General features: G+C 42.0%; 2 protein-coding genes and 1 pseudogene across 4 annotated transcripts in view; 1 reads left to right on the top strand and 2 right to left on the bottom strand.

Moving 5' to 3' along the window:
• Positions 1-26,506, top strand: part of NDUFB4 (NADH:ubiquinone oxidoreductase subunit B4) — an 812,324-nt gene that overhangs the window by 691,284 nt on the left and 94,534 nt on the right. The gene's annotated exons all lie outside the window — the stretch shown is intronic.
• Positions 1-26,506, bottom strand: part of LOC126949250 (cytochrome c oxidase copper chaperone) — an 846,236-nt gene that overhangs the window by 801,624 nt on the left and 18,106 nt on the right. The window lies entirely within an intron of this gene.
• On the bottom strand, positions 7,533-7,796 carry LOC126949011 (cyclin-dependent kinase 2-associated protein 1-like; annotated as a pseudogene).

Genomic DNA, 26,506 nt, shown 5'->3' with positions numbered 1-26,506 from the left:
CAGGTGTCACCAACTCTTCTCCAGCGTGGCTGAGCCCATGATCTCACCAGGCCCCTGAAGAGATCCCCACCCGGCACTCTACGGTCAGACTGGGCCACCTTCCTGAGGCGCGCCTGCTCCTGCACAGCTGGGTCTCACACAGGCCTGCTCTCCACTCCTCAGGATCCCCTGTGTCACCCAGTGCACAGGACTCCTAATAGAATTCCATCAAATTTCAGAGCCAGAGGGAGCTTGCGGAGCATATTATTCAAGTTCTTCATTTAACAGCTGAGGAAACACAATTTACAGCTGAGAGCATTGGTAGAAGCCATTACCTGCTATGCGGCTGAGTCACAGAGGAAGCCAGGCAACAGCAAGAGAGGCCATGAAGCAGAGAGATGCTCAGAAAGGAGCAGAGAAGAGCGATTGTGAAAGACGATCCCCAGGTTGCCTGGATCCATTTGCTTTTGTTTTTGTTTTTGCTTTTGTTTTTTGATACAGGGTCTTACCCTGTCACCCGGGCTGGAGTGCAGTGGTGTAATCATAGCTCACTGCAGCCTTGACGTCCCAGGCTCAAGCCATCCTCCTGCCTCAGCCTTCTGAGTAGCTGGGACTACATGTGCATGCCATCGCACTCAGCTAATTTTGTTTATTTTTCATAGAGACAGGGTCTCACTATGTTGCCCAGGCTGGTCATCCTTCCACCTCAGCCTCCCAAAGTGCTGGGATTACAGGGGATTCATTTCTTTTTGAGGTCCAGCTGCATCCTTGACCTCAAGCTCCATCAGACTCCCCTGTACACTAATTACAAATTCCCTTTTTTGCTTATGGTAGGTAAAGTCAGTTGCTGTTACTTGTGTATCCGTTACTTAACAGATACAATGAATCAGAATTCAGGCATATAAAGACACCTGTAAGAGTGTTGCCATATTTCAGCTCTCAGCTGAAACTGTGAGCATTGGTGTATTAGTTTCCATTGGCTGCTGTAAAAAATGACCACAAAAATGGGGTGGTTAAAACAATGGAAGTTTACTCTTTCACAGTTCTGGAGGCCAGAAGTCTGCAATCCGTATCACCGGGCCCGAATCAGGATGTCAGCAGGGCTGTGCTCACTCCAGGCCATTCTCCTTTCAGAAGCTCGAGGGGGACCAGCCTGACCAACATGGAGAAACCCCATCTCTACTAAAAATACAAAATTAGCTGGGCATGGTGGTGCATGCCTGTAGTCCCAGCTACTCAGGAGGATGAGGCAGAATTGCCTGAACCTGGGAGGCGGAGGTTGTGGTGAGCCGAGATCACGCCATTGCACTCCAGCCTGGGCAACAAGAGTGAAACTGTTTCGAGAAAAAAAAAAAAAAAAAAAAGAAGCTCGAGGGGGCAATTTGTTCCTTTCCCCCTCTAGCCTCTGGTGGCTGCTGCCATCCCTTTGCCTGTGACTGTATCACTCTAATCTCTGCCTCCGTGGTCATGCTGCCTTATCTTCTGTCTGTGACTCTAATAATAAGGGTTTGATCAATAAAACAGGCCAGGCACAGTGGCTTACGCTTGTTATCCCAGCACTTTGGGAGGCTGAGACGGGGGGATTGCTTGAGCCCAGGAGTTCAAGACCAGCCTGGGCAACATGGCGAAACCCAGGCATGGTGGTGCAACCTGTAGTCCCAGCTACATGGGAGGCAGAAGTGGGAGGATTGCTTAAGCCCGGAAGGCAGAGGTTGCAGTGAGTCGAGATCATGCCACTTCACTCCAACCTGGGCAACAAGAGCAAGACCCTGTCTCAAAAACAAAAGCCACACCAGTTATTTTTTCAGAAAGAATTTAACTTAAGAAACTGGTTAAACAGGTATTGGAAGACTGTCCAGGTAAAGTGTGAAAACATGTAATTGCAAGAAGCGGCCACCATTCCTAGGGCTAGGGGAACTAAGGGAAGAGGCAGGGTGATCTGGATCTAGAAGCTTAGAAAGAGGCCCTGCTGAGCTGAAGCCAGGCTGGGGGCTCTTTGTCACTGCTGGTGTCTCTGAACTCAGAGGAGGGACTCACGAAGCTGAAACTCAGATCTCTGAGGAGAGGGGACAGCTGGCTGGTGCTGGTGTCTCCAAGGGAACACTATGAGGTCGGCTCACAAGTATGGAAAAAATGGAAACCAGAACCAGTTGTTATCACCAAGGTGAAGAACTTTCCTAGGCAACACCGGCAACAACAAAAAGCAAAGCAGTCCCGAGAAGCTCCTGTTGCCTTCCAGGCATCTCCCTTATCATAAAGGTACGGATGGTCTTCCTTCAAAAGGTGCCTGCTGGACATCTCTCCTCCAAGCCATTACCAATCACCCTGGAATGTGAGAAAGCTGATTTCTACCCTCTGGTATGCCACCACTTTTTAAACTTTCCTCCCCTTCTCTCTTAGAGGGACACTTGTGTTGCATTAGGACCACATGGATAATCCAGGATAATCTTCCCATCCATCTCAAGGTCTTTGATGTAATCATACCTGCAAAGACCTTTTTTTGGTTAAACAAGGTTACATTCGCAGGTTCTAGGATAAGGATGTAGACATAGTTTGGGGGGCCATTATTCAGCCTACTGCTATTGAGATATTTAAAAAGCAAAGTTTCAATTAAAAAGTGGGTTAGCTGTTAGTGGAAGAATAAAAAAGTTAGAACCAATAAGTGGGTCAAATAAAAGGCATCCAGAACTAAAGAACACAAGGATTTGGCTCTCAAGGTTAGTAGATCCCCTTGGAAGAGGTGGGTTCGTCAGGTTATCATGGTCCACCAGCCACGATCACTCAGCTAGTATCTCTTGTTCTGATTTCAAGACAATTTCTGATGATTTGGCTGCTTATATAGATTCACTTACAGTGACAGAATATGCTGATCTATAAATCAAAGTATCTAAGTATCTAGTTTATTAGATCATTTTATTATTACAAATTTAGAAATCAAAATTCTGGTTGTCTGTTCATTCATTTCTACTAGTTTGGGTAACACATATTAGGACCTGAGATGAGGACTGTCCATCCTACAAGTTCAGAAATATAATTTTCCGGCACACTAATAGTGAATCCATTCACTGTTGAAGGGGGAAGTCAAACTGAGTTTTATTCTCTTGGTCATGATTCCAAATTCCTAATGAAGATGTCTAATGGGCCAAACTCAAACCAATTTCCCATCCTGGAACAATCAACTCTGGCTAGGGAAGGATAGGGAATGGGCCCCTTTGAATGTATTGCTTTTATTTAAGATTTATTTGGGAGGGATGGGCCAGTTTCCTTACAAGTTGGAGAACAGGGCAAGCAAATCTGCAGTTTGTATTGTAATTGAACTTTCAGAAGGCATTCGACTTCCAAGTGTCACTCATACCATCTACTAAATCTTCTTCATAACCGTGTATTTGTGTGTGTCTTCAGGACTCATAAAACGGTAACTTAAAACTATAGTTGCTCCTCCTTTCAACATGTTCTTCTTGCTTCTACTGAATTAATCTTTTATTTTTTTGAGACTGAGTGAGTCTTGCTCTTGCCGCCCAGGCTCGAGTGCAATGACGTGATCTCGGCTCAGTGTAACCTCCTTGGGGAACTTCCCAGGCTCAAGCAATTCTTCTGCCCCAGCCTCCTGAGTAGCTGGGATTACAGATGTGTGCCACCACCACCACGCCTAGCTAATTTTTGTATTTTTAGTAGAGACAAGGTTTCACCACGTTGGCCAGACTGGTCTGGAACTCCTGACCTCATGATCTGCCCGCCTTGGCCTCCCAAAGTGCTGGGATTACAGGCATGAGCCACTGCGCCTGGCACTAAATAAATCTTTATAAAGTACCTTTGATTTATAATATATGATGACTATGCCTTATATACCACCTCTATGTTTATTTTTATTATTTTGTTGTTGTTGTTGTTTTGAGATGGAGTCTCGCTCTGTCGCCCAGGCTGGAGTGCAGTGGTGCGATCTTGATCTCGGCTCACTGCAAGCTCTGCCTCCCGGGTTCACGCCATTCTCCCACCTCAGCCTCCCAAGTAGCTGGGACTACAGGCGCATGCCACCACACCTGGCTAATTTTGTTTTTGTATTTTTAGTAGAGACAGGGTTTCACTGTGTTAGCCAGAATGGTCTCGATCTCCTGACCTCGTGATCCGCCCTCTCGGCCTCCCAAAGTGCTGGGATTACAGGTGTGAGCCACCACGCCCAGCCTACCATCTCTATGTTTTCTGTCCTATATATGTATCTCCTATATTTCATTATTTAATATTTTTTCTTTAAATTGATTCACCATATAAACAAGTATACTAATTAAAAAATAAACTCTCTATCATAAATGGGAAACTGATATTATTTTTCTTTTTTTCTTTTGAGATAGGGTCTCGCTCTGTCGCCCAGGCTGGAGTGTGTGCCACCACACCTGGCTAATCTTTGTATTTTTAGGAGAGATGGGGTTTCATCATGTTGGCCAGGCTGGTCTCGAACTCTTGACCTCAAATGATCCACCTGTCTTGGCCTCCCAAAGTGCTAGAATTACAGGCATGAGCCAAAATGCCTGGCCCACTTTTTAAAAATAGAAGGTAATCAAACAAATAAATATAGCAGGATGTTAGACTGAGGTTTCAATACAGTAGGTAAATTACCAAGGTTCATGTGAGACAGGCTCCTCACATGTGAATTTCCAAAGGAATTTGTGTAGAACTTGTTCTATGATTTTTGGATATCTTAGCTCAATCAACGATATTTAAAATAAGTCAGAATGTGAAGACAGAGGAGGATTTGTGGAAGACCTTTTAGGAGAGACCTGGTGCTATGCTAGAGACCCAAGAGAGGGAGTACTGCCTTCTCCTTAAACATAGTACAATAATAGAAACAAACAAACAAAAAAGAAACCTAGTGCAAGAAGCTTCCTTGGAACTACAAGGAGAGCTATGGAAGGTGCTCTCAGCACTTAGGGGATATAGGGCAATGGCTCCTGACTCCCACCCAAGAAAATGTAGAAGTGACTGTGTTAGTCTTGACCTGCCGTCCTAACTGAGTGACCTGGAGGAATTCTTGCTTTCTTCTAGCAAGAAGAGGAATTCTTACTATCTTCCAACGAGAAGAGGAATTCTTGCTATCTTCTAGCAAGAAGAAGTCAGAGGGGAATGCTGTTTTTTTTAAGAGGCTTTGAAAGACATTATCAATGACCACTTGGACTAGACATTATTAGGTACCCTGCACCATGGAATGATGGAAATCTCCATGAAAGTGCCCAGGCAGGGAGCCACGTTTGACTTTCTGCTTGGCATAGAGAGCTCTCAGCCACTAGCCAGCAAGTACTGTCCTTTGACCTTTACCTCTCGTCCCTCCAGCCTGCCCTTTTCTGTCCCTGAAAGAAGTAAAACTTCAGATAACCAGTGAAGGAGGAAGTGAGTGGGGAAAGCAGAAACCAGCCACATTCCCTTCTGGAAAACAGGTAGCTGTCAAGCAGAAGCCTTAGCTAGGGAACAGGAAGGAAATGGAAGAGTTGACTAATATCTAGGACTTGATATTCAAACTACCAAATTAAGACTGAGTTTGCACATAAAAGTCTGTAAGACTGTCTTTTATCTAAGCATTAGTAAAAAAAATACAGATATATATATATGTGTGTGTGTGTGTGTGTGTGTGTATAGATATCTATATACATATACATACCAGGCTTGCTGGGATATTTTCCAGTGGTAGAAAGAAAGCTTTCACCGCTGGATAAAGTTTAGAGGTGATACAGGAAACAGAAAACTAAATTGGATTTTGATTGTGTCACAGTCACACTTGTTCAACGTGCTGCTTCTATAAACATCACAAAAACAAAAAAATTATACTTGTAAAAGGTAAAATTTTTAAAACCATGACAAGTAATAAATATTTATAAGATGCATACAAAAAATAGCTGCATGATTTAAACATGTGAAGAACTCTTTGATCTAGGCTTAAGATTGGCCAGTTGGGTGACTGATGTTGGCATTAAACCTAGATGCTTTCTTAGTTCAGGATGAGTGGTGCCCCTGCTTGGTGATGTGATACAGATGGGGCACCTTGGCAGTCCACCGCCATCTGGATGCAATCTTAACATGGGAATGATAGCCCACCTAGACTACCAGGGGTGAGATGATGGGAGCAGTCCTTCTTACCATCCCTACTTCTAAAAAATCATGCTGAGGCCGGGCGCGGTGGCTCACGCCTGTAATCCCAGCACTTTGGGAGGCCGAGGTGGGTGGATCACCTGAGGTCAGGAGTTTGAGACCAGTCTGGCCAACATGATGAAACTCAGTCTCTACTAAAAATACAAATATTAGCCAGGCATGTTGGTGGACACCTGTGGTCCCAGTTACTTGGGAGGCTGAGGCAGGAGAATTGCTTGAACCTGGGAGTTGGAGGTTGCAGTGAGCCGAGATCGTGCCACTGCACTCCAGCTTGGAGTGCACTGCATCTGGCCTCCTTTCAGTTTTATCAATTTTTGCTTTACGTAGTTTGCAGCTCTGTTGTTTGATACAAGCACATTTAGGATTGCTATATGTTATTGGTGGATTGACTCTTTTATTACATAGTGTCCTTCTCTGGTAATTTTCTTTGTTTTGAAGTCTACTTTATTAATATTAAGACAGTTAATATTAAGTCTATGTGATTGATATAACCATTTCTGCTTTCCTTTGATTAATGTTTGCATGATATATCTTTTTCCATCTTTTTACTTTCAACTGGCCTATATCACTATATTTAAAGCAAGTTTTTGCACAGAGCATATAGTTGGATCTTGTTTTTAAAACGTATCTATCAATCTCTTTTAGTTAATGATCTTAGACTATTTGCATTTAATGTAATTGTTCATCTGTTAGGGTCTAATTCTTTATTTTTATTTACTGATTGTTAATGAACATAAACTTTATTACATCAAATAATACATATAAATATGCAAACAGCTTTAGTCATTTTAAAATATGTTTTGATGAACTTACAGCAAACACAGAACTAAAATCTACATACGATCTTAGTAAAAAACAGTTAAGTTTAGTTGGTTACTCTTCATTCTGTATTTATAACTTGTGCATCTTTAATTTCAAAGCATTGATAGTGATGCAATGCTTAAGCAAAAAAGGAGTTATAGAGAATGTATACTGTATGGCAAACCAGGGACTGGCTACTAAGTAAAGAGTGCTGTCAGTATTCATCAAAAATAAAATTAATAGAGGTGTATTACTTTATGGAACAGAACAAAAAACAATTTAGGTTGCATGAGTGTATTCAAAAGAGAAGATTAAAGTGCAACACTGGTATTTTGGAGGCAAGCAACAGTTTGCTGTAAGATAGAAAACTTTTACCTGCATTTTTTAAATCAATGCTTTAAAAAATCTGAGTAGCTCTAACTACTTAAAATGCAAATCCTAATCAACCATAAAATCTTTGCTGGTTTCAGAGTCTACTGAACCACAGGAAAGAAACCAGGAAGAAACACCAAATAATTACCATTTTGAAAACATGTTTCATCTGAACAGGAGAGATGAACTGTAACTTCCTGTCTTGTAAAAAGATGGAATACCTTGCAAAACTAAGAAGGTGGTTAGAATAAGGCATTCCATTCTGTTTTAACCAACCACTCCCAAACTAGTCCTTTAGCATGAATGGTAACTTGTTTTGGTCTCTTCATTGTGCTCTTGCTCCCTGTATAGGTGGGTCTGATCACTCCCCCAGCTCTTGGATGATAGCCAGCAGTTTAGCACATCTGCTTTGGGGTCACTTGGCTGTTTCCAGTTCCCTGGGTATAGCCTAGGGATGGTGGCCTATAGTCACTCAGCAGCTGGTGATACTGTGAGAATAATACCATGTGGTGTACACACACACACACACACACACACACACACACACACACACACACACACAGACTGGTGCTGAAAACTGTGGATGTCTTCAAGAAGCCCAGAGAATTTTGGGCTTTGGAATTAGAGACTGAAAACCCTGGATATGATCAAGAGTGATCTGTTCCCTGCTGTGCACACAGCAGATCAGGACACTTTGGCTTGTAGTTTCCTAATACACCTTCTTATCTATCTGTCCTCCAGGAAAGATACAATAGGACAGTCAGACACACAGATGTACACATGCACATGTGCGTGCATGCACGCACACACAAACACACACACACACACGCTCTAACATATTTGAACAAGGCTAATAGGAAAATGAAATGAAATGGATTGAATATAGGAAAGGGTACAAAAATAATTTATTAGAAGGAATGGTGTGGAACAAAGCTAGCATTATTGATCACCAACTATGTGTCAGATATTCCATTATCTCATTTAATTATTTTCTTGTTTTTTCATGGACAAATAAAAATTGTGTACATTTATGGTATAAAACATGATATTTTGAAGTATGTACATTGTGAAAGGGCTAAATCAAGCTAATTAACCTACATGTTACCTCACGTACTTCTCTTTTATTAGTGGTGAGAACATTTAAAATCTACTCTATTAGCACTTTTCAAGTATACAATACATTGGTCTTAAATTTAGTCACCACGTTGGAAAACAGATCTCAAATCATTTAATTTTTCAAGTTGGTATTATTATTCTCCTTTTACAAATAAGTAAACCGAGGCTTATTGAGATTAAATAGTTTGTCTAATGTCACATCTAATAACTGGCAGAGCCCAAATTCAAACTCTAATTTGTTGGATTTGAAAATCTTTGGCTTTGCTGTCTGTCTCTCATGGAAGAAGGTGGAGCTTGGGGGAACTGGCATTAGGAGATTAGGTAATAGAGATGGTTGGTTAAGTGCATGAGGTGGCCACAGAGGATGGATGTGGCTGGATTTCACTGTCTTCCTCCACCCCTCCTATTCTTATAGTTGTGATATACATTGCCTCAGAGTTGCAGCTTTCTTTCTTCCCAGGATGAACTTAAAAAAAATTTTAATGAACAAAAAGTACTTTTAATAACCAAATAGTTATAGGGTACAATGTGATATTTTGATCTATGTATTATATACATTTGAGAAAGATTAATCAAGCTAATTAATATATCTATCTCACCAACTTATTTTTTTTGTTGGGAGATTAATAGTGAAGAGACAATAAAATAATAGTTAAAAATCTATTCTTTTAGCAATTTTGAAATACATGATACATTATTATTAACTGTGGTCACCTATCGTACAGTGCAATAGGTCACTAAAACTTATCCCTCCAGTCTAACTGAAACTTGGTACTTTTTGGTGATTAACATTGTCGCTTTCCTTATCCCTTCTCCTGCCCCAGCCTCTGATAACCACCTTCTACACTTTGTTTCTATGAGATTGACTTTTTTCGATTTTACATATAAATGAAATCACAGTATTTTGTCTTTCTGTGCCTGGCTCATTTCACTTAACATAAATTCCTCCAGTTCCAGCTATGTTGCTGTTAATAATAGAATTTCCTTCTTTTTGAAGATTGTATAGTATTCCATTGTGTATATATGCCACCATTTCTGTATCCATTCATCCTTTGATAGACACAGTTTGAATCCATATCTTGGCTATTGTGAATAATGCTGAAATGAATATGGTAGTGCAGGTATCTCTTAGATATACTAATTTCAAATTTCAATTTATTTGGAAACAGGATGGCTGGATCATATGGTCATTCTATTTTTAGGTGTTTTTTTTTTTTTTTTGAGATGTAATTTCACTGTTGTCACCCAGGCTGGAATGCAATGGTGCGATCCCAGCTCACTGCAATCTCTGCCTCCTGGGTTCAAGTGATTCTCCTGCCTCAGCCTCCTGAGTAGCTGGGATTACAGGTGGCTGACATCATGCCCGGCTAATTTTTGTATTTTTAGTAGAGACTGGGTTTCACCAGGTTGGCCAGGCTGGTCTCAAACTCCTGACCTCAGGTGTTCTGCCCACCTCAGCCTCCCAAAGTGCTGGAATTACAGGCGTGAGCCACTGCTCCCAGCCTTATTTTTAGTTTTTTTGAGGCACCTCCACACTATTTTCCAAAATGGCTGTACTAATTTCCATTCCCAACAACAGTATACAAGGGTTCCCTTTTCTTCACATCCTTACCAACCTTGTAATCATTTTAATAGCCATTTTAACAGGTGTAAGGCTATATCTCATTGTGGTTTTAATTTGCATCTCCCTGATAATTAGATATGTTTGAACATTTTTTTTTTCATGTATATGTTGGCCACTTGTATCTTTGTTTGAGAAATGTCTGTTCAGATCTATTTTTTTTAAATTATTATACTTTAAGTTCTAGGGTACATGTGGATAACGTGCAGGTTTGTTACATATGTATACCTGTGCCATGTTGGTGTGCTGCACCCATCAACTCGTCAGCACCCATCAACTCGTCAGCACCCATCAACTCGTCATTTACATCAGGTATAACTCCCAATGCAATCCCTCCCCCCTCCCCACTCCCCGTGATAGGCCCCAGTGTGTGATGTTCCCCTTCCCGAGTCCAAGTGATCTCATTGTTCAGTTCCCACCTATGAGTGAGAACATGCGGTGTTTGGTTTTCTGTTCTTGTGATAGTTTGCTGAGAATGATGGTTTCCAGCTGCATCCATGTCCCTACAAAGGACACGAACTCATCCTTTTTTATGGCCGCATAGTATTCCGTGGTGTATATGTGCCACATTTTCTTAATCCAGTCTGTCACTGATGGACATTTGGGTTGATTCCAAGTCTTTGCTATTGTGAATAGTGCCGCAATAAACATATGTGTGCATGTGTCTTTAGAGCAGCATGATTTATAATCCTTTGGGTATATACCCAGTAATGGGATGGCTGGGTCATATGGTACTTCTAGTTCTAGATCCTTGAGGAATCGCCATACTGTTTTCCATGATGGTTGAACTAGTTTACAATCCCACCAACAGTGTAAAAGTGTTCCTATTTCTCCACATCCTCTCCAGCACCTGTTGTCTCCTGACTTTTTAATGATTGCCATTCTAACTGGTGTGAGATGGTATCTCATTGTGGTTTTGATTTGCATTTCTCTGATGGCCAGTGATGATGAGCATTTTTTCATGTGTCTGTTGGCTGTATGAATGTCTTCTTTTGAGAACTGTCTGTTCCCATCCTTTGCCCACTTTTCGATGGGGTTGTTTGTTTTTTTCTTGTAAATATGTTTGAGTTCTTTGTAGGTTCTGGATATTAGCCCTTTGTCAGATGAGTAGATTGCAAAAATTTTCTCCCATTCTGTAGGTTGCCTGTTCACTCTGATGGTAGTTTCTTTTGCTGTGCAGAAGCTCTTTAGTTTAATGAGATCCCATTTGTCAATTTTGGCTTTTGTTGCCATTGCTTTTGGTGTTTTAGACATGAAGTCCTTGCCCATGCCTATGACTGCTCAGTGAAATAAAAGAGGACACAAACAAATGGAAGAACATACCATGCTCATGGATAGGAAGAATCAATATCGTGAAAATGGCCATACTGCCCAAGGTAATTTATAGATTCAATGCCATCCCCATCAAGCTACCAATGAGTTTCTTCATAGAATTGGAAACAACTGCTTTAAAGTTCATATGGAACCAAAAAAGAGACCGCATTGCCAAGACAATCCTAAGTCAAAAGAACAAAGCTGGAGGCATCACGCTACCTGACTTCAAACTATACTACAAGGCTACAGTAACCAAAACAGCATGGTACTGGTACCAAAACAGACATATAGACCAATGGAACAGAACAGAGTCCTCAGAAATAATACCACACATCTACAGCCATCTGATCTTTGACAAACCTGAGAAAAACAAGAAATGGGGAAAGGATTCTCTATTTAATAAATGGTGCTGGGAAAATTGGCTAGCCATAAGTAGAAAGCTGAAACTGGATCCTTTCCTTACTCCTAATATGAAAATTAATTCAAGATGGATTAGAGACTTAAATGTTAGACCTAATACCATAAAAACCCTAGAAGAAAACCTAGGTAATACCATTCAGATCTTTTGCCCATTTAAAAATCAAGTTACTTGTTTTCTTGCAATTGAGTTATTTGAGTTCCTTACGTATTTTAGCTCTGTATCAGATGTATGGTTTGCAAATATTTTCTCCCAGTCCATGGGTTGTCTCTTCACTTAATTGTTGGCTTTGCTGTGCAGAAGCTTTTTAGTTTGGTGCAATCCCATTTGCCTATTTTCACTTTTGTTGCCTGTGCTTTTGGAATCATAAACTTTTATTTCAAGGGAAAATGCTGGACTCAGTTCTGCTCTCATCTTAAATCTGAAGGGAGTTGGCCAGGTCTCCTCTTCTTGAGGGTACATGACTAAGAGGGATGGGAGGGGGCCCACAGCACAGAGACCCGTTGCCAAGAACATCTCAGGGTGGAGAGACCTTTGGAACATTTTTTTCCACTCTGCATCAGACAGAATAAAATTGATTAGCATTTAATTGGTTTCAGCTGTTCTTAACATGTTGCATAGAAAACGTCAATGTACTTTGCTAAATTCAATATTCCTTATGGTTAACAGACTGAAAACCAGAAACGTCCTTGAAGAAAACACCAGAAATCAGTGCTTTAGATCACACTGAGTTGTTTGCTATTGGTCACCCACTTGGAATGTTCTGGGAATGCTAACTACTTTGGATTGGATATATTCAGAAAAGAAACAAATCTTTGTCTGGTAAGACTATTGGGTGGATAGCTGCCTAGGAATCAAGATATCTCTGTTGCAGTTCCAGCTTTTCCTGCACAGCCGTGTGATTTTGGGTAAACCTCTTCACCTCTCTGGATTATATTCAGGTTTCTAATCTAGCAAATGAGGAGATGAGCTCAGTGATCTCCAAAGTTGCTTTCATCTCTTACACGTACAATTGATTTGCTTCATTCTGATGCTTCACTACAATTCTGGAAAAACTATGATACAATCATCTCTCCTTATGCAGTGTGCAGAATAGCAACAGCAAATTGTGTCTTGGAACCCAATGAGGAAGAGGTCTCGAAGAAAATACACTGGTTAAGGCTTAAACAATAAGGCATTTTAGGTCTCAAAAGGCCAGAGGATAAATAAGGGGCTGGGAAAATCTGACTACTACACTGTGTGTTCTTGGGCAAAGATACTTCAGTCCTTACTCTTCGTATCTCCATCTACAAAACACAAATAAAGACATCTCCTGGTAATGCAAAAAGATGTTAAGAGGTTTGGTCAAAAGCTAAGTTTAAATCATGGGTATCAGACACTGACGGCTATAGATGGGCTGCAGCTTCAGTAACTGCTCTTTTTCAATCCTTACTCTTGCCTGTATTCTCTTAAATTGTTCATTCTCCAACTTTTTCTGCCGTTATTTCTCCTGCCTTGCTACTTCTTTTTTTTTTTTTTTTTTTTTTTTTTTTTTGAGACGGAGTCTCGCTGTGTCGCCCAGGCTGGGGTGCAGTGGCACGATCTCGGCTCACTGCAAGCTCTGCCTCCTGGGTTCACGCCATTCTCCTGCCTCAGCCTCCGAGTAGCTGGGACTACAGGCGCCCGCCACCACGCCCGGCTAGTTTTTTGTATTTTTAGTAGAGACGGGGTTTCACCATGTTAGCCAGGGATGGTCTCCATCTCCTGACCTCGTGATCCACCTGCCTCGGCCTCCCAAAGTGCTGGGATTACAGGCTTGAGCCATCGCACCCGGCCTCTGCCTTGCTACTTCTATCTTGCTGAATCATATTCTTTGTGTCTTTCCTTTACCAAAACTCATGAATGACGAAGGTGGCAGCTAGAACAGTGAAAAGCTCCAGAGAATTTCTGTTCTATGGCCCAGCTGCTTAGGAGGCCCTGAGAGGAAGCCATCTGAAGCCCTGCTTGCTACCCACTTGCCTTTCTGGGGTGTCCAACAGCTGTTGGTCCCTTATGACTAGACCTCAAATTAGCATTCAACGGGCTGATTTACAGGTCTAACTCCAAGGCTTGGGGAATTCCTGATCCATTTCCAGCAGCCCTGGGAGCTTTGTCAATGATCCCCAGAGCTATGAGGCTGAATGTGGACTTACTTATGCTTGAGCAGAGAGAAACATCAGGCACTTCCATGGAATGCCTTCTTCATCTCCCAAAGCTAAAGACTTTACTGAGCTTCTACGAATGTTAATGTCGCGATAGCTGAGATTGTCGGACCCACAGCTAGTGCCGCTGAAACCATGGTCACAGCGTTTCATAAAAATCACAAGGCCAAAGCTGGCTCAAGGGAATGCTAGAGCCCTGCTATGGATGGTAATATTGAAAGAAGAGCTGTTGGCTTTGACTACGATGGTTCTCTGGGAGTTAATGCTCTTCCTAGATGAAGCAGATTTATGTTAGCAATGCAAAAAGTTATGATATTGAAGCCAAGACCAGATATTGGAAGTTGCAGGCTGTTTGTAAACTTCAGGAGGGGTATTATATCAATATGGAACTCTCTTTCCCAGGGTCAAATCATGCATGGGCAATCTGAAATGAGGGAGAGAGTTCAGTCTTGGTCATTGACTCAGTATCTGGGACTGCCAGCCTTACTAGATTGGAGAATAGGTGAACACTGTTCTGTTCTTCTGAAAATGGCATACGTGCACCTAAGAGGGGAATAAAGACATAGGCAGCTAGGTCTTCCCAGTCCCTTCTAGTGCCTCTTTACCATACTTAGGGTAAGACTTGCCTGCAAATCAGTGATTCTAGAAGGCAACACAGCATTTCTCAAGTTTCCTTCTCAGTAAGTAGTGGGATATTCTATCTCTCTGAATGACCCTAGAGAGCCTATTGAGTGAATCCTCTTGTGCAGCAAAGTCCACAGTGCAACACTGCTCTGTGCTGAATACTCACTTGGAATCTGGTTCTCTTGTGATTTTAATTAAAACCTACTGAATGTTTCCCTGTCAACTTGGGAATGTTAGGACAACTAAATTCCTCTTCAAAGACTTAAATTCCTGCCACCTGTGAATAAACCCTACCTGCTTCTTGCAAATCGCACGTTTACCCTATTTGGAAAGGTTTAAGTCTCAGCCAGTTAGGTCAGCTTAGATTGTGTGGTCCAACCCCAGCCAATAGGGGAAGGACACAGAAACAGGAACTGTATTAGGGTTAAAAACCCCTTCCCTCCTTTGTTCAGCGGGCTCTTGTGATTGTAACAAGCACAATCAGCACCCTTCTGCAGAAGCAAAGGTGCTTGGCTGAGAAATTTTCTGTCTAAGCATGGATTTCTTTTGGCTACCCCAAGCGATTGTTTCCAACAAATTTGGGGGCTCATCTGGGATCCCATTCTCCTTCGGGAGGGGCTAGTGATTATCTTTCATGGGGAGATGCATCCCACTGCCTTGTTGTGGAGGCCCCAGGAGTGGAGGATCGAGTCCTGCCAGAAGCGATGACTAAATCCAGACTCTGAACAATGTGGGCATAGAAGGATCCTTAAGAACTCTACGGCGACCAGGTAACTCTGCACAGACCAAGGTAAGAAACATCGCTATTGGGGTAACAAAGTATTCCTTGGTGGTCAGGATCTCTGGAGGTTGAAAGTGTGTGAGTGAGACTTGCCATTGGGTGCAAAGCGAGTGTGGAGTCCGGACTTGGTTCTGTGGTCACCTCATACGGCTTAGGGTGGTTTTCCAGTTGGGGGATTATATCGACCCGCCAGTGCTAAGAGGGACTTAAAATACCCACAAGGGAAGCAGCCAATAAGGACAAGTCAGTGCTCACGAGAGTGCAAGAAACCTCCAGTGGGAAAAGGGGAGGTTGAACCTCTGTGATACGGAGGTGCAAGAAATCTCTAATATGACAGATTGAGCCTCACCAACCTCCAGGATGGGAAATACCCCAAGTAAGACAGGGACTACAAAAGGCCAAGCAGACAATAAAATTCCCCTTGACAGTCCCCTAAGCCTTATGTTAAAATGCTGGAAGGATAATGAAAAGACCAAACACAGGAATACACAGCAAATGATAAAGTATTGCTGTTTTATTTGGAGTAGGGAACCCATCCTTAGACCTTTGGTCTATTGACCAAAGTTTGGGTCAGACAAGGACTGGATATGCCAACTCCTGATCCAGTATGTCAATGATAAAAGTCCAGTTTATCAAGAGATTACAGTCTATATTGGAGACAAGGACCTGTCCTCCTTTATCCCCTAGAGAATGAAAAGCAAAACCAAACTCAATACCCTCCAAGGACAACCTAGCTAAGTCAAATTCTATATCTAAAGATGCATGGGATCCTCTAGCCTATCTTCCCCTGCCTACTCCTTTGCCCCAAGTTAAACACTCAGTCCCTCCCCCTTATAACCCTGCCCCATGGGCCTTGCCACCCCACATCCCCACTGGACAGCCACTCAAATATGCCCCTTCCTCAGGAAAGCTCCAGTGAGAAATAGAACAATGCCGAAGGGGTATTCAGAACTTTCCTTTCCCCTCTTCCTAAAGAAGTCTGCCCAAACCCTTTTTCCCTTAAGGGAAGTACCACTAGGAGGAGTGGATATTGGCTTCATAAATGCCCCCTTAACTAGTTCAGAGGTTATAAATCTAAAAAAGGAACTCAAGCCACTGTTAGATGACCCTTTTGGAGTCGCAGATCAAATTGGTCGCAGACCAATTTCTGGGGCTACAACTGTACACTTGTGCTGAATTAATGTCTATTCTAGGTATTCTCTTCTCAGGAGAGGACAGAACCATGATCCGCAGGGCTGCTATGATAGTCTGGGAGTGTGAACACTCTCCTGGTCAAAATGTCCTTGCAGCAGAGTATAAATGACCAGACACGGACCCTCAGCGGGATAATAACAATGCGGCCCATCAGGAAAACACGAGAGATCTCAGAGATTTGATAATTAAAGGGATTCAGGAATCACATCCTCTAACTCAAAATATTTCCTGAGCAGTTAATGTACAACAAGGGAAAGATGAGGAGCCCATGGAATTCTTAAACCGACTTAAGGAACAGATAAGAAAATAGGGAGGTTGCTGGGCATGGTGGTTCACGCCTATAATCCCAGCACTTTGGGAGGCCGAGGCGGGCGAATCACAAGGTCAAGAGATTGAGACCATCCTGGCTAACACAGTGAAACCCCGTCTCTACTAAAAACACAAAAAATTAGCTGGGTGCGGTGGCGGGCGCCTCTGGTCCCAGCTACTCAGGACTCTGAGGCAGGAGAATGGCGTGAACCCGGGAGTGGAGCTGGCAGTGAGCCGAGACCGCGCCACTGCACTCTAAGCTGGGCGACAGAGTGAGACTCCGTTTCAAAAGAAAAAAAAAGAAAAGAAAATATGGAGGTTTAAACATAGAGGACCCACTGGGATAAGGGATGTTAAAACTCCGCTTTGTCACCAATAGTTGGCCAGGCATTACAAAGACATTACAAAAGATAGAAAATTGGAAAAAGGTACATGTACAGAGGGAAGAGGAAAGGCAGAAGCAAAAGGCAAAAATTATGCTGTCCACCCTACAACACGGAACTCTTCAACAGGGGTCCCAAAGAAATAGAACTTGTAAACCTTCCAAGTACCCGGCTGCCAGACGCCATACAGGAAGCAAAGGGATGAAACCCAAGAGTCAAGGAACAGGAAGGGGGAGAGGGGAAAACAGATGTTTCAGGTGTGGAAAGCCAGGACAGTTTAAGAGGGAATGTCCCAAATGGGAGAGAGAAGGAAGTCCTTCCACTTGTGACATTTGAAGAATAGGCGGTCAGGGGCTCTACATTTTCCATCTCGAGTCCCACCAAGATCCCTTGATAAATTTTACGGTGGGACCCAAATAAGAGATGGTTCACTGACTCAAGAATTTTAAAATATGAAGCCATCTTACTAGAGAGAGATGACCTCACACTAACCACTGACAATTCATTCAACCCCACTGCTTTCCTAAGAGGAAATCCAAACCCAGAAGAACCTGAGCATAAATGCTTAGATCTAATCAGTTATCAAACTAGAGTCAGACTGGATCTAAGCGAAACCCCCTTCCAAACAGGGCATCACCTCCTTATAGATGGTTCCTCCCAGGTCATTGGAGGAAAAGGGCACAACGGGCACTCCGTAGTTGCTGGGGAAACCCTTACAGAGGTAGAGTCAGGAAGACTGCCAAATAACTGGTCTGCCTAACCATGTAAACTGCATTAAACCAAGCATTAAAATACCTACAGAATCAGGAAGGAACTATTTACACTGACTCCAAGTATGCCTTCGGAATAATCCATACCTTTGGAAAGATCTGGACTAAACAAGGCCTCATCAATAGTAAGGGCCAAGATTTGGTCCACAAGGAATGAATCATGCAAGTACTAGAAAATCTTCAGCTATTGGAAGAAATTGTGATTATCCATGTCCCAGGACACTAAAAGACACCCATCTTTTGAAAGCCGGGGAAATAACCTCACAGATGAAATAGCTAAGCAAGCTGCCTCTTCCCAAGAGGCACCCATTTTCCATCTAACCCCTTGTCCCCCGTGATCCGGCTTCGATCCTCATCTTCTCCCATGCAGACCAAGAGACACTAAAGAAAATAGGAGCTAAGGAGAGCCTAGAGGGAAAGTGGGTACTACCAGATGGAAGGAAAACATTGTAACAGCTTCGTCAAGGAACTCACTGGGGTCCACAAGCTATGTGTGATGCAGCCCTCAGAGTCTATGGGTGTGTAGGGATATATACCCTCACTAGCCAAGTGGCAGATGGTTGCATAGTGCGCAGAAAAACTAATAAGGAAATCCTAAAGAAGCAACCTGCTGGGGGAAGAAACCCAGGGTTGAGGCCATTCCAAAGTGTCCAATTTGATTACACTGAAATGCCCCCAACAGGCCGCCTCAAGTATTTACTAGTCATAGTAGACCATCTCACCCACTGGGTAGAAGCCATCCCCTTCCCAAGTGCAACAGCCAGTAACGTAGTCAAAGCCCTGTTGGAACAGGTCATACCCAGGTTTGGACTAATAGAGAACATTGATTCAGACAATGAGACCCACTTCACTGCACACATCATTAAGGGGCTAACCCAAGCACTAGGAATAAAATGGGAATATCATACTCCCTGACATTCACCCTCATCAGGGAGGGTAGAAAGAATGAATCAAACTCTAAAAAACCACCTAACCAAATTAATCTTTGAAACCCGGTTATCATGGACTAGATGCCTTCCCATTGCCTTACTAAGAATCCGAACCGCCCCTCAAAAATATCTTGGCCTGTTCCCTTATGAAATGCTCTACAGGCTGCCTAATCTAAATTCCATTACTGACCTTCCTACATTTAAGACAAAAATAAATTATCTTCTCAAAAGAAAATATGTATTTGGTCTGTCTTCTACCCTTTCCTCCGTCAGAACTCAAGGCCTCCTAGTGCAAACTCCACCCCTCGAATTCCCAGTTCACCAACACCAGCCCAGAGATTATGTCTTTATCAAAAGTTGGAAAGAGGGAAAGCTTGAACCAACCTGGGAAGGACCTTATCTAGTACTCCTAACCACTGAGACAGCAATCCAATGGCCGAGAAATGGTGGACCCACCACACTCGACTAAAGAGGGTCCTACCCCCTGCAAAGTCATGGACCATTACTCCAGGACCAACGTCTCCAAACTAACATTCAAAACGGTTTAATCAGTCTTTTTCTTCTTCCTTTAGCTACCTGAGGACATCTTACCATGAATGTAATCTGATCACCCTTTCCCCAAACAATTACATTTGATGCTTGTCTTGTCATGCCTTGTGGGGATCTCCAAAATCAAAGACACCTAGCTTCCTCAGAAAAATACCTTTGTCCTTCCAGAGAAACTGACACCCCCACCTCTTGCAATTGGTGGGGACACACCCAAAGTTGGGGATTATGTTATCAGTGGGGTGATGTTCTCTGGACCACTAAACATCAGGGCTGGACCTCCTCAGTGGGTGGCACTGAACTAAAACCCTACCTCCACTTCACCAAAGGAACCCCTTCCCCAATTGTCAGTCTTATCATTGCAACCCAGTACTTATCTCTATTAATATCCCTACCTCCACCAACCCTACGTCCACTTTAAGGTGCTTTTATGGCCTGGGAGTGGATATCACTGGAAAGGATCCTAAGGGCTTCTTTCAAATGTGCTTTGTTTCTTCTCCTCCATCTCCCACCATTGCCTCTTCCCCAAACCCACAAAATTAAACCATGAAGCAATAAATGCTTCATGCCCAACGACAAAGCCAAAGTAGCTGTACTAGAAGTCAAAGACTTAAAGCAAACCCTAGCCATAGAAACCAGGTATCAAGATGTAAACGTCTGGCTGAAAAGGATTAAATATTCTGGTCGCACCCTAAATAAAAGTGATTGTTACGCTTGTGCAACGGGCAGGTTAGAGACCCATACTGTTTCCTTCCCACGCAGATGGGCCAACCAACCAGGTATGGACTGTACAATAGCTCTCTTCCAGCACCCCACAGCCTGGGGAAACAAGTCATGTGCTGCTCTTTCACTACTTTTCCCAAAGGTCAGGAACCCTATGGGACAGCCCCCAAGGGCCATTTGACTTCCAGCTCACAATGCCAATTTTACCTTGTGTCTCTCTTGGCAAGGGGAAAATTTGACATTCCTTGGAAACCTGACAGGATGTGGTGGGCCTAAACGTTTTCAAGAGTTAACCAATCAGTCGGCCCTAGTCCATCCCTGAGCGGATGTGTAGTGGTATTGTGGGGGACCAATATGGGGTACACTGCCAAGCAGTTGGAGTGGCACTTGTGCCCTAATCCAACTGGCTATCCCTTTCACCTTGGCATTTCATCAACCAGACAAAAAACAGGTAACCCAGAAAAAAACAAGAAGCCCCTCATGGGTCCTTTGACCCCCACATTTACATAGACAGTATTGGGGTCCTGTGGGGGTACAAAATGATTTCAAAACTCAAAATCAAATAGCCACTGGGTTTGAGTCTATCTTATTCTGGTAGTCCACTATAAACAAAAATGTAGACTGGATAAATTATATATACTACAATCAGCAGCGATTTGTCAATTATACTAGAGATGCCATAAAAGGAATAACTGAACAGTTAGGCCCTACCAGCCAGATGGCATGGGAAAATAGAATATCCCTTGACATGATATTGGCCAAAAGAGGTGGCGTCTGTGTGATGATTGGGGTCCAGAATTGTACCTTTATTTCTAATAATACAGCCCCCAATGGGACAATCACAAAAGCCTTATGAGGCCTTACCACCCTAGCAAATGAATTAGCCGAAAACTCTGGAATAGACAACCCCTTTACGGGCCTGATGGAAAGGTCATTTGGAAAATGGAAGGGACTCATGACCTCAATCTTTACCTCCCTTCCAATTGTTACAGGTGTACTCATCCTGTGGGCTGCTGTATCATACCTTGTGTTCATGAGTTAACCCTCATAGAAGCAGCTCTCACAAAAATCTTCTTCACCCCTCCTGCTCCATGCTCAGATAAGCTCTTGCTCCTAGATAATCAAGAAGAACAACAAGGCCGAATCCTGTTGAAGAAATTTGAAGAGGAAGAACTATAAAATAGAAGAGGGGAAATTATTAGGACAACTAAATTCCTCTTCAAAGACTTAACTTCCTGCCACCTGTGAATAAACTCTACTCCCTTCCTGCAAATTGTGCATTAACCCTATTTGGAAAGGTTTAAGTCTTAGTCAGGTCAGCCTAGATTATGCGGTCCAACCCCAGCCAACAGGGGAAGGACATAGAAACAGGAACTGCGTTAGGGTTAAAAACCCCTTCCCTCCTTTTTTCGGTGTCCTCTTGTGATTGTAACAGGTGTAAGCAGCACACTTCTGCAGAAGTAAAGGTGCCTTGTTGAGAAATTCTAAGTGTGGGTTTCTTTTGGCTACACCGAGCACTTGCTTCTGACAGGAATGTTATACTATTTCAGGCATGATTCCTGTTGAGTTTACCCATGGTTAGAAATGTAAGGGAGTCCATGGAATAGAAATGAGGGAAGAATTAAAGTTCTTTGTAAACTCTAAATGCCAGTGTTGTTTATTATCATTATTGGTATCTAAAATGCCATAGACCCTCCCTCAGTGCTTCTCTTTCCTACGCATTGAGTCAGGGAATAGGGCTTTGTCACCTGGTGACTTACATGCTTATATTTCCCCAGGAGAAGCCCAACCCCATCCTCCTAGACTCATTAAGTCCTAATTCTGCTCTTCCTTCCCTTAGTCATATCAGTAGCCATACACACTGCCCCAGGTAATTCCTCTAATTTCCCAGCTCTGAGTCATCTTGAGTTGCAAACGGATGATGGAAGGTCACATAATTTTTGTTTTATGATAAAGAGGAAAAATGAGGGAGCATTTATTCTTGCAGTCACTCTGTGCTCCTCAAATGTTGCTCTGGCTCAGGTATGGAAGAGGAGGGTGTGGCTGGAATCATGCCTGAAGTCCCCCCAAGCTCTCAGGGCAGCCTCTGTTTCTCCTCGGCCCTCCTCTCCCAGCCCTTCTAAAGGCTTCTCTTTCTTTCTCTGACATCCTGTTAGTATGAACTCATGTAAGCTATTTAATGAGCCAGGTAGCATTATCCAATTTTTATAAATTGAATGATAGTGGTTTATGAGAAAACAGCCATGATTATGAAAAGTGCCAGGAATATTAAGTTTTGCACTGCTGCTTTTGAATTGGCCTTTATTAAAAACTGATTATAATTCTTCTGGGGTCAGTGCTGCTAAAAATATTAAAAATTGACCTGGAAATTCTGTACTTTCATTATGCCTATTTTCCCCAGTTATTTGTTTCAGCCAGATAATTTGATATATCTTAAGATACGTTGCATTTGCCATAGGCCATAAACTTTATTTTCAGCTGCTGCACCCTGGAAACCCAAGATACTCAGAACATTGTTATTTATATTGAGAAAAAAAGATTTTCTTTTAATCAATCAGATTTACTTTAGCAGTAATTAGGTCAGCTGGAACAAATCTGCATTTTCCCAACATTTTTAGTGGTGGCGAAATGAAGAGAACTACTGTATCCCATAATTATGCATTCAGATATTGTACTATCAAAAAACACCAAATTAAGAAAAAACAATGAAACGAAATGGATAAATCTGAGAAAGCTCTCTTCTTCCCCTGCCACTCACCTTCCCCCTTTTCTGGCCATCTGAGCATAAGCAGTTTCACTATTGTCCAGGAGAGTTTAAATTTTACTTCTTGTTAGGGTGACTATTACGAACTCCTCCCTAATTGAAGATTTTGTGTTCTGAAGTCATTGTGTTCTTAGGCTGTGGTCCACAGTGACTTCATTTTCTGGCTGCTGGGATTTAAGACAGACTTAAGAGAGATTTAATGTAAGGGCTGCAGTTTTGTGAGCCAAAGATGTCTTTTTTTTCTGACTCATATTAAATAGGACTGAACCGTGTGTGAAGATGCCCATCAAATTTCTCCAAAATTTCAATTAAGTATTACAGAACTCTACTTGGCCAACGATGGGGTTAATTAAAATGTACATTATGGATCTGATAAACTTAATGAATTGGCATTGTGAAAGAACAGGAACAGCTACTAAAAATCCAAAAATAACAGTTCTTGGAGAACAAATTAAACACATCAAAATTAATTTCAGCTGCTTCAAGAAGGTGACATGAGTCATTTCATTTTTTTTTAAATGGGTTTGAATGGAATGGCAAAAGCATTCCATTCATCTTTGAAATTCTAGAGTTTCAAAAAGGAAATGAAGAGTTCATCAGTTGAGAGCCTGTGCATTAAGAATGGATGCAGCCATCTTAGCAACTAACATCAAGCCATCCAGTAACTGACATCACTGTGAACCAGAAAGTCAGCACTCCTGGGAGAGCCTGTGGTAGAACAAAATTGTCACTTAAAAGTTATCCCTCAAGGTAGTTACTCCTACCTTCAGGATGAAAAAAATAATGTTTCAGAAGTCACTTTAAAAGAGGATCCAAGATATACAAAAAAGATTTTTGTAGAAAGGAGTTCAGTGCAACATTCCTTATTAGGGTGAGAAATCAGAAACAGCCAAATAGACAGAAAGTAGAGGACTGGTTAAACAAATTATGATACATTCACATAATTGAATATTATGCAATCATAAAATAATGTTATGCTGCAGTCATATTAAAGTTCATAAGAAAATGTTATAGTATATTAATTATTATATCCAAAGAGAAAAAAGCAGGCTATAAAATAGTAGACTCCAAAATTTAATAGTGGCTATCTCCAAGGCAGGGCCAAAATACCTGATTTTTTTTTTCTTTTCTACCCTTCCTATATTTTTCTTAGTAATTAAAGAAAGAGCAACAAATGTCATAAAAAGACACTTCATTTGCAAGTCTGCTGAGAAATAGCACACATTTTAATTCCTTATATTTTGACTATAACTTAAATTACTTGGCTTTTCAGAAATACATCTACTTCTTACATTTTTCATCAATTAAAAAAAATCTGTCACTTCCTATCATATTTGGAAGCCTTCTGCTTTCTACTTAGGCAATACTTTTGGGAAGTTAAATTTGATTGTGCCAAAGTTGTCAAAATGGTCTTAATTTTGTTTCAGTGAAGTATCTTTAAAAGTTGTTAGATGGTGTTAATAAGCTGTTTAATTGGTCAAGAGGCAACAAGGCCTGCAATAAAACACCTCTTCACTACTGCAAAAATCTTCGTGGACAAACTCTATCCTCAAAGCAACATGAAAACCCCAGAAACTGAAAAGAAGACACAAGTGCTGAGCCAGGGAGCTCCTGCATGCAGAACACAGATCAAATTACTTGACTGAAGATGCAGAATAGAGGATTCCACCAGTAAGACTATGTGCTGGGGAAAGATCAGGCCTTAGGTCAATACATTCTTGTGTAGCAGGAGCCCTGTCCACTGCAATTTCACAGCACAAATGAGAATGATTCTTGGTTAGAGGGGAAATTCCATTAAACTCTGTTACGCAAGGATGTCAGGAAACAGTGTTATTGTACTAGCTGCCCCTGATTTCAGACACATGTGTTGAGGGAAACCACATTTCAAAAACTAATCTCAGTGATCTCATCTCATCTCTCTATTACACACACATGCACACACACATGATGGGGAAAGAGAGACATTTTAAGATCATAGATTATTATGGCAATAGCTGAATTCTCAGTAATCTCTCTTGTCACATCTTTCTTTCTTCCTTCCTTCCCTTCCTTCCCTTCCTTCCCTCCCTCCCTCCCTCCCTCTCTCTCTATTTCTTTCTTTCTTTCATCAGATGTATTTGGAGAAAACAAAAAACCCACAACCCAAAGGATGAGATTTCACATCTCAAGACATCTCCCAGGTAATAAGTCTACAGATTACAAATCATTTGCATAGAAGATATTTTTGTACAAATTTTACATGTATTCAGGAGCAGGACATTAATCAATCCCCATTTCTATTTTAACAGGGGGCAAGGTAGGGGAGAGGGAAAAACAGTTTTGGATACAACTATTTGGAAGGAGAGTAGATATGAAGGGGGCAAACCCTAGCTTTTCATTATCTACAATCAATGTTTATTTTCAAAAAAAAAAAACACCAAACCTTTCAATCTTCAATATCTCTTTAAAAGCCCACTCCTTACCTACTAGCCAATCCACCCCAATTATTTAAATTCACTTGGTACATACCTTTGTCCACCGGGTAAATTATATTCATTACGCCCACTGCTGCAGCACGTATAAACCAACACCCTTGCATGGCTGAACAGGGCCTAATCTAGGACTGATGGGAGAAGTGCTTGCAAACCAAGATCAAGGTGTCCTTTCTCTGCTAATACTGTCTACCAAACTGATCCCTACAAATATGCACATAAATGCAGGCAAGTTTAGCTACTGTCTTGCAAGAAAAACCAGGACCTTGTTAAATAGTTCTCTCCATTACCATTTATTCTCTCAAGGGAAGCTTAAAAAAAAAGAAAAAGAAAAAGAAAAAACAACACATTGGTATGGCCACCTCATAAATCCAACAAGCATTGGTGTGGCATTTCAGTAGAGAAGGAAACTTGGCGGGCGGGGGAAACCATTAAGGTTGTAAGAAAGGCTCCCAATTTAACTGTCCATGTCCCTATTTATCCACCTTTATTCACCACCCAAGACTATCCATTACCCTGGAGCACTCTGATCTATAAAAGGGGTCAAAGCATCAAGTGAGAACCAAAAGACATCAAGAAACTGATTTGCTTGAGAAAAGCAACGATTCTGCCTTTCACAGCTCTCCATGGCTGAGAGAGAAAATGCCCAAGAGATCATCTGTGTGACTTAGAGACTGCTTTTTGTGATGTTAAGAGTAGCATGAAGAACTTAAGATAATGACAAGAACCCAAATATTTAAAGTTTCAAGGTTTCAACAGAATGTGGATATATTCAAACTTTCAAAAAGGTCGTGTCACATCTTTCTTCCCATGACCTGGATCTCCTCCTTTTCCCAGGCATTTGTATTTCTTACCTCCTCCCCACCCCCTGCACAAATTTGATTGCATGAAGGATAATGGAGCAGCATTTCTTTTTGCTTCTGGTCCTGGTTGCCCAGGTTTCATGCTATAGGGAAGGAGGCAGCAGAAACTCTAGGCCACAGAGGTGTGATTGGCTGCTCTAGGGTGGTGAGACGCAAGAGATTGCAGGTGCTTGGTGTCCATATCATGGAGTTAAGGAGCCCCAGGTCAGT

Source organism: Macaca thibetana, chromosome 2 (genome assembly GCF_024542745.1).
Source record: "Macaca thibetana thibetana isolate TM-01 chromosome 2, ASM2454274v1, whole genome shotgun sequence".
In the NCBI taxonomy this organism is placed as follows: Eukaryota; Metazoa; Chordata; class Mammalia; order Primates; family Cercopithecidae; genus Macaca; species Macaca thibetana.
This window is presented reverse-complemented; position numbering and strand designations above follow the sequence as displayed.